At 41.9% G+C, this 8,029-nt stretch overlaps 1 long non-coding RNA gene across 1 annotated transcript; it reads right to left on the bottom strand.

Moving 5' to 3' along the window:
• Nucleotides 1–3,923: 3,923 nt before the first annotated feature.
• Nucleotides 3,924–8,029, bottom strand: LOC121273358. The gene is made up of 2 exons (XR_005942006.1): nucleotides 7,901–8,029; nucleotides 3,924–5,525 (listed from the first exon to the last, which is right to left on the bottom strand). It is a non-coding gene; the product is annotated as an uncharacterized LOC121273358 (long non-coding RNA).

The raw sequence follows: 8,029 nt of genomic DNA, 5'->3' as shown, positions 1-8,029 counted from the left end.
CCTGCATAGGAGACATAATACCAGCTATTAGGGCCAATCTTCCAAAGGTACCAAGAAACATTGGAGTATACAGGACCAGAAAGGACCGTTTCAAGATGTCTGGCTAGTGTCAGTGTTATGTGCAGCAGTTAAACCTAAACAGTAATAATCTTGTGAATATTTGAAGCTTTTTTTATGAGTATGCTGTAAGTTGGAGCCTAATAGGGGCTGGAAACTGTATAAACCCCTTGGGCTGTATGCATGACATGAAATATTATAAATATCACCTATAATTGTAAGTGTAGTGAGGCACCACAGTGTATTGAAAGAAACAGATACGTTTTGCACTTTATGCAATGTCAACTTTGAATTGTAATGTACTTTTACAAATTTTATGAGTAGCGTATATTTTCGGAGAAAAAAAAACATTGGAACCTGATCGAGATATTCAGGAAGTAGCAGGGGATTTACCGTAACCTGTCCCCTGGGCTTTATCCATGCAAGATGGTAGCAGTGAAGGATACACTCAATCATTCATTTCTCCAACTGCTGTTGCATAACTGGTATGACTTGTGTCCTTGCATCATAGGAACTGAATAATTGCCTGAAAATACCGCCAATGCTCTTTTCAAGACATGTTAAAAGAAAATTTTGGCTTTGCAAGCATTGTAGTCACAACATTTAAGTGGCTGGTTCAGTTAAGTTTCTACTGAATGGTGATGTTCAAGATGTTGATTGTGGAGGTTCAGCTATGGTAATCCCATTAACATTTAGATTCTCTCTTGTTGGCAATGGCCATTATCTAGCACTTGTGTGGCACGAATGTTACTTACCACTTATCAGCCCAAGTCTGAATATTGCCCAGGTCTTGCTGCATGCCAGCCCAAACTGCTTCAGGACCTGAGGAGTTATGAATGGAACTGAAGACTGTGAATGGAACTGAAGACTGTGCAATCATCAGTGAGCATCCCAACTTCTGATGCAATATTGGAAACAACATTCCAGTTCTTATTTGTGTGGTAGTAAATAGAACAATGAGACAATAATTCCTTGATCCTTATTGAAATGGGTATCGACTTTAGGTAAAAATTCCAGACTGGTCCAAAGGAATGTAATGCCAGAATTCCAATCAAATAAGGCCAATCTAAAATAAGACCTTATCGTTCACAAAACTGAAACCAACAGACAACTCTGCAATTTTCCATGAAATAAATTCAAACTTTCACACCTGAAGAAGCTTTAAGAACGGGGCCATTCTTGAGTGGTTAGCTGTTTGGAGGTTGTGTGCTGCGCTGCCAGAATTCCTGCTATTGAACACCAGTTTTTGTAGGGCCCCTCCCGGATAGTGAGTATGTGGGGGTCAGGTGAGGGTCATATCAGGCTCAGCAGTCAAGTTCCCACAATTGAATGACTTGCTGACACTCATTCAAGATTCAAATGTGAAGAATGGACACTTGAGTGATGTACACGAGGACTGTTGATTGCTCCCTGGTGGTGGAGTTGTAACACAGCAGTAGCCACCACCTTTCTGGAGAAGCAGGTTTGCAGGGGTGGGCAGGGTGTCAAATAAAGATGCACATCCTTGTACATTTGTTAATTCTGTCCCCAGCTCCTTTCCAGAAGAGACAGACTCCTGTTGGAGTATGCTTTCAGGCCTCTTTGGTACCTCCTGAGCAACTATTCTTCATGTCACTCTACATCTCCAAATGCATATCCATTGGCAGGATTCACTTGGCCATTAGGAGCAGCTTTTCAGACCGATATTCCTGTCTCCATTGGAGGATGCTGAGACCAACTATTAACAAGTTCAGCTATCTAAGCACAGATGGAAAATTGAACTGGAGACTCCTTTTTGGTGGTTGAGATAAATCTTGGTTTTACCAAATGAGCATTAGTGGAGTTACGAATGTGCCCCATCCCTGAAAGTGCAGCCCTTTCCTGGTATGTGCTAAGTAACTGGGTGTCAACTGTGGCTCAGTGGTAGTAGGCTTGCTCCTACTTCACAAGGTTATAGGTTTAAGTCCAAATCCAGGACTTGAGCACAAAATCAAAGCTGATACCCCATCGCAGGACTGAGAGACTGCTGCCCTGATGGAGCTGCTGTCCTCAGATGAGATGTTAAACTGAGGAGCTATTTTGAAGAAGAGCAGGGCAGTTCTCCCTGGTGTCCTGGCCAATATTTTTCCCCTCAATTCCATCACAAAAACAGATTATCTGGTTATCACACTGATGTTTGCATGACCTTGCTGTGTGCAAATTGGCTGCTGCATTTACTGCAACAGTGACTGCACTTCAAAAGTACTCGATTGGCTGTAAAACGCTTTGTGATGTCATATGGTCATGAAAGGCACTATATAAATGCAAGTCTTTCTTTTTTATTGAAATAGGTAACTCACCTCAGTGTGATAAAATGAATGCAGTTACTAAGCTGATAAGTAACTGCTGTTTTTGATCATTGCAAATTTCACTCATAGGGTTCCCCCTCCCCCTCCCCTCCCAACCCCATGGAGAATGCTGAAAATATTGACCTTTTCGTCAAATGGATTTGTCTTATAAATAATTTTATTTCTAGATCCAGAGCTTCTCCAGTGATTTTGTTTCCGAGGATACAAGACAAACATCCTGAACAAACCCGACTCTCAGGGTGATGTAGTATGTCCATCATCTCTCAGGTAAATCTGGCTGGGTCATTGGTGATCAGGATCACCATATTTGTCACTATGGCATCAGGTGTGACTTCCAACTCTTGAGCTGCTCACCATACTTGCAGAGTCACTTCAATGTTATTGACCCATCTTTCACTCTGTCCCATAACATATTATAATATCTGTGAGAATAAGCTAACCTCTGCTTTCAGCTGCTTGACCTCTGCAATTGTCGTGGCCACGTCTGTTGAATTAATGAGCTGGTCTGTGTAAGCTGGCTCGGTTGTGTTGCACCAACAGGTGGATGAAGGCTGCAGCTGCACCAAGTCTGTCAGTGATTCTAATATTAGGGTAATTTCTGTTGAGAGCTGTGAACAATATGGAATTTTGTTTTTTGTAAACTGATTTTCATTTGGACCAACACTGTTGCCATGTTTTGAATGAGTTGGGATCATTTTAAGTTATCCGTGTCACCTAGTACATAGGAACACAATCAGAAAACCAGTCATCATTCACAAACACCATTGGAAGAACCCAATTTGTTATGACACCATCATGTTACCTTGCATGTGTGTTGAGTTGGTTTGTATTACAAATTAAAGGACATATTCCCTCAAAGTCAACCAAACACTTAATATCAGAAATTAAACTGGTATACAAATACATTTCTAGGAAATTCCTGCTGTTGGAACCCGGTTTACATTTGCAGTAAACTCCATCTCTTGCCAATATTCCTGTTATCACAAATGCTTGATCCATTTTCAAGAAAGCAAAGCTGAGTTTGTTAACCTTAAATCCCCTAGACCCACTATCATCTTGGTTGCTCTGCACGTAAAATATTGGCATGCAGTCCCTCTCTCCTCCACCAGCAATTTTTTCCTCAAATACAAAAGATGAGCTGCTTCAAGTTCAGAGTGAAATCTGTTGCATTGACAATCTGTTTAGAAGTCAAATTTGCCAACTCACAAGATTAGGGCTTGTGACCCAGGGATCTGATTCTGATATGAATGGAAGAATTTTGATTAAATTTCTTTCTAGTTGCTTCAGCCTGCTAGTTTTTTTTTAAACCACCTGACCATTGTTTTTCTTCAAGCAGTGGCAATGACAAGCTCACAGCAGGGTTATCTTATTATGTTGCTAATAGCTATCCACAATGTTCCACCATGCTGACATACTGCAGCGGTACACATTTTATCTCAGACCCCATTTTGAAATAAGAGGTATTTTTTCCCCCAGGAGTTTTTCACAAAGTTGCTTGCACAGCTTGCTGTAGTACCTGATCAAGAATTCTGTTATCCATTTTTCAACTTCTGCTTAAACATTTATTATTCTATAGAAAGTTTAAAGTAGTTTGAAACAATCATCTTTCAAATCATCAGGATTACCATATAAGTTATAACTGCATGCACAGTTTGCAATTATATTTGCAGGATAGTTTTACTAGCTTGAGCAATGTCACCCAGCACACAGCATTTGCTTTCCTCTGATTTCAGATTACATAAGATTGAGAGCTTAATGAAGCTAAAAATCCAATTCCATCTCCAAAGAAGCCTTCCTGGGCCACTAGGGAATACAGATGTAACTCCCATACTACTAATCATAGCTACAGGCATCATCTGCCTCTTTATTGGATTATTGGTTGCCGCGAGGGTTAAGGCTTTGCTCCTGAAAGCACGGTAGGTTATCTGTGGATTTTGAAGCTCCTCCAGTTGGGTGCCCCAAACACACACTGCTCCTCTTAATTCAAAGTCACTTCATTCAAATTCTCTGATAAATCATTCTTTACTGCCAATTCCTACATCACAAATCATTACATGTTTGTTTTTTCTTTGTTGCACTAAATAAATCAATGTTGTATGATCAGGACTGGACTTTACATCAAACTGGTAACTGAAGAAAATGATATATAATCAGAACACAAGCGCTTTGAAAAAGCTTGGTGCTCTTATCTGGTTGTAGCCCTGTGTATGCCAGGGGTTTTACAAGTATAAATCAGTCTGCAAAGTCAAATCATAGAATCTGGATTTCTGGCAATGCAGTGCAATTCTAACAGATCAGCTTTCCAAGCACAAGGTTTGTTGTCAGTACCATTAAGACCTTTTCTTAAGACTATGCTCCCTCTTTTTGGTAAGTGATAATGTTCCCCAAAAATCCATGGGGATTCTGCCTGCTCCAGCTCCAGCAGAAGCTGTTGGATCCCACCAGTAAACAGCAGACACCCAGTTGTGCTAGGTTCCAACCTGCTTCATCGAAGGCAAAATCTCACTTCTCTTACATTACATTGCATTACATTGTGAGACACCCTTCCTCTTGGACCCCAACAGCTTTTTGTTCTATAAAAAAGAAATGCATATACAATCAGACAGTTGATGACTTGTGCCCATCCATTTGATTTTACACATGTCCATTCTCTCCCGCATTTGTTTCAAGCCAGCAAGGTCAATTCATAACCTTTCTTCACATGTACTTTTTGCTGAATGTACATTATCCCACAATGAATGATTATCTACTTAATATTCAATGGATACACTATCTTCAGTATATCCCTGGTACAGAATCTCATTTAAAATATTCAATGGAATCTCATAGCCACTGCCTCATGAGCCAGTGTTTCAGCAGCTAAAGTACTTTTTAAACAACTCATTTTTCTAGCTTCCCAAGCTAAGGGACAACATTTCCTATTTTCACCAGTAAGAAATGTTGTGAAACCAGCTGCACAGAGTACCCGCAAAGGACGGCTTGCACGAGAAGCATCGCTAAAAATGATTAGTTTCATGTTCTTGGGGGGGCGGATGGCAGGGAAATGTTGGGGTCTTGAGATGTTGGAGTTAGAGTTGCAAGTGCTCTACGTGGAGAATTCCTGCTTGCTGGTCTCCGTGTGATCCGGGGTAATGCTGAAAGCTGATACACAGAATAGGTCAAGACACATCAGTCAGTGAAGAAAGGAGCAAATTTTCTTTTTTTAAAAACTGATACCTCTCCCCCCCCTCCCCCACCACCCGCTGCATCCCTCCACCCAAACTTTACACAGGCAACTAAAGAGGACATGGTTGCAGCTGGAGGAGGGCATGCAGAGGAGGAACTGGAAAACCCTCTTCCCCCTTCCCCCAATGGCAGGCATTGAATTTTCCATCTGCAAAGAGCTGGCTGCCATCAGAGATGCATCTATATTGATACTTGCACCTACCTAACCTATGTAAACAATGCGTCTCCTTACTGATGCCCAACTCCATCAGGGTCAGTGCTAGAGGGTGCATTCAAGATTAACCACCAGCATCAGATCTCATGGAGTTTTGGGGGCAGATGTCTTTTAGGACAAAGGACCTCGGAGTCTATGTCAATATTTGCACAAGTATGGAACTCACTGCTATATGTAAAGTATGCAGGGATTTGTCCTCTTCTTGGATATGTTATGCAGCCAAGATTAATTATTGCAAACGTTCCATTTCAAGGTATTTGGCTTTTTAATCTTGTTCACCATTGTTTTATCGAATTAGTAATGACTATAAATGCATATTCATCTCTATACCACAGAATCTCACAGTGCAGAAGAGGCCCTTCGGCCCATCGAGTCTGCACCGACACGTGAGAAACACCTGACCTACCTACCTAATCCCATTTCCCAGCACTTGGCCCATAGCCTTGAATGTTATGATGTGCCAAGTGTTCATCCAGGTACTTTTTAAAGGATGTGAGGCAACCCGCCTCTAACATCCTCTCAGGCAGCGCATTCCAAACTGTCACCACCCTCTGGGTAAAAACGTTTTTCCTCACATCCCCCCCTAAACCTCCTGCCCCTCACCTTGAACTTGTGTCCCCTTGTGAGTGACTCTTCAACTAAGGGGAACAGCTGCTCCCTATCCACGCCCCTCATAATCTTGTACACCTCGATCAGGTCACCCGTCAGTCTTCTCTGCTCCAACGAAAACAACCCAAGTCTATCCAACCTCTCTTCATAACTTAAATGTTTCATCCCAGGCACCATCCTGGTGAATCGCCTCTGCACCCCCTCCAGTACAATCACACCCTTCCTATAACGTAGTGACCAGAACTGCACACAGTACTCCAGCTGTGGCCTCACCAAGGTTCTAAACAACTCCAACATGACCTCCCTACTTTTGTAATCTATGCCTCGATTGATAAAGGCAAGTGTCCCAAATGCCTTTTTCACCACCCCACTAACATGCCCCTCCACCTTCAGAGATCTATGGACACACACGCCAAGGTCCCTTTGCTCCTCAGAACTTCCTAGTGTCATGCCGTTCATTGAATACTTCCTTGTTAAATTACTCCTTCCAAAGTGTATCACCTCACACTTTTCAGGGTTAAATTCCATCTGCCACTTATCTGCCCATTTGACCATCCCGTCTATATCTTCCTGTAGCCCAAGACACTCAACCTCACTGTTAACCACCCGGCCAATCTTTGTGTCATCCGCAAACATACTAATCCTACCCCCGACATAGTCATCTATGTCGTTTATATAAATGACAAATTATAGGGGACCCAGCACAGATCCCTGTGGTACACTACTGGACAGTGGCTTCCAGTTACTAAAGCATCCTTCTGTCATAACACTCTGTCTCCTACAATTAAGCCAATTTTGAATCCACCTTATCATATCACCCTGTATCCCATGTGCATTTGTCTTCTTTATAGGTCTCCCATGTGGGACCTTGTCAAAGGCTTTGCTGAAATCCATATAAACTACATCAACTGCACAACCCTCATCTACACACCTGGTCACCTCCTCAAAAAATTCAATCACTAAGAGTTAGAGACACCCCTCTTTTCCTCAGCTGAGCTTCCAGAAAGTGCAATTTGAGTTGTGTGTTTAAGAAAATTAAATTGCCACCACAAGCTATTCCCCTCTCTCTCCCTCCTGTCACCCACTGTGGATGCAGAGGAGGTTGTTGTGACCATTTGAGGTTTTGTCATTGTATCATTCTAAACTCCCATGCATTTTTTGGCTGGAGCAATATTTTCCTTTGGTAGATAAAATGAAGGGATTACATTTGCAGCACAAACAATTCAGTTATTGTGGAGATGCCGCAGTTGCTTTGGCAGATGAGTTTAGTTTTGAGAAATAGTTTGTGTATATTGCATGTGCATCAACATTGTCTGGGAGTTTTGGTTTGTAATTCTTTTTATGACTGCACATATCCAGTAAACCTACTTGCTACCCAACTCTTTTTTCTTGCACTCTATCGCCTTCAGCCTTTTCTCATAGTCTTCTCATCTGCAGCAATTAACCAACTGTATTAAACATTCCTTACCCTCCTTGCTCCTGTTTATTGAAATATGCTGCACTCCAAGTGGTTCAATTGGTAAATGCTCCTTGAAGCTAAACCACAGGCTAGAATGCTCCAACTCAATTTCACATCTGTGCAGTAGCCCATTTCAGC

Source organism: Carcharodon carcharias, chromosome X (genome assembly GCF_017639515.1).
Source record: "Carcharodon carcharias isolate sCarCar2 chromosome X, sCarCar2.pri, whole genome shotgun sequence".
Taxonomy (NCBI): Eukaryota; Metazoa; Chordata; class Chondrichthyes; order Lamniformes; family Lamnidae; genus Carcharodon; species Carcharodon carcharias.
This window is presented reverse-complemented; position numbering and strand designations above follow the sequence as displayed.